This window comes from Bubalus kerabau, chromosome 4 (genome assembly GCF_029407905.1).
Source record: "Bubalus kerabau isolate K-KA32 ecotype Philippines breed swamp buffalo chromosome 4, PCC_UOA_SB_1v2, whole genome shotgun sequence".
In the NCBI taxonomy this organism is placed as follows: Eukaryota; Metazoa; Chordata; class Mammalia; order Artiodactyla; family Bovidae; genus Bubalus; species Bubalus kerabau.
Window position 1 is genome coordinate 4,919,202 of NC_073627.1, and position 579 is coordinate 4,919,780.

Here is a 579-nt window from a genome sequence, read left to right on the forward strand (position 1 = left end):
TTACATGTCTTTTCCTCCCATTGAAATCCACTGCATACTATTCAAATATTAGAACTCAGGAAATAAGGTCCCTCATGAAACCTTAGACGGCAACACAGGGGTCTGAGCTGGAGGTCTGCCTGACTGGGCAGCTCTAATTAAGAAATCACCCTGCTGAGCAGAACTTAATCTAAATAAAATATAAAAAGGAATTCAGTGAAAACCATTACCTCCTCCCCATACACCTCAGGAGAGCTTCCACTCCCCTCAGTCCTAACAACTTTCTCTCCCGGCACTGGGGAGCTCTGTGTTGCTCCGTGTGCTCGTGATACAATCAAGAATTAAAACCCAGCTCTTGAAGAGGAAGCTGGGTCTTGTGCCTGCCTCTTGCTGTTTGGCCAGACCTCCTAGGGGCCACATGCCGATGTAGTTGATGTTATTTTGGTTTGGAGGCGGGATAGGGGATAAGGAAGCGAGTAAAAAATCTGCCTGCAATGCAGGAGACACACAGGAGATGCAGGTTCAACCCCTGGGTCAGAAATATCCCCTGAAGGAGAAAAATGGCAATCCTCTCCAGTATTCTTACCTGGAGAATCCCCA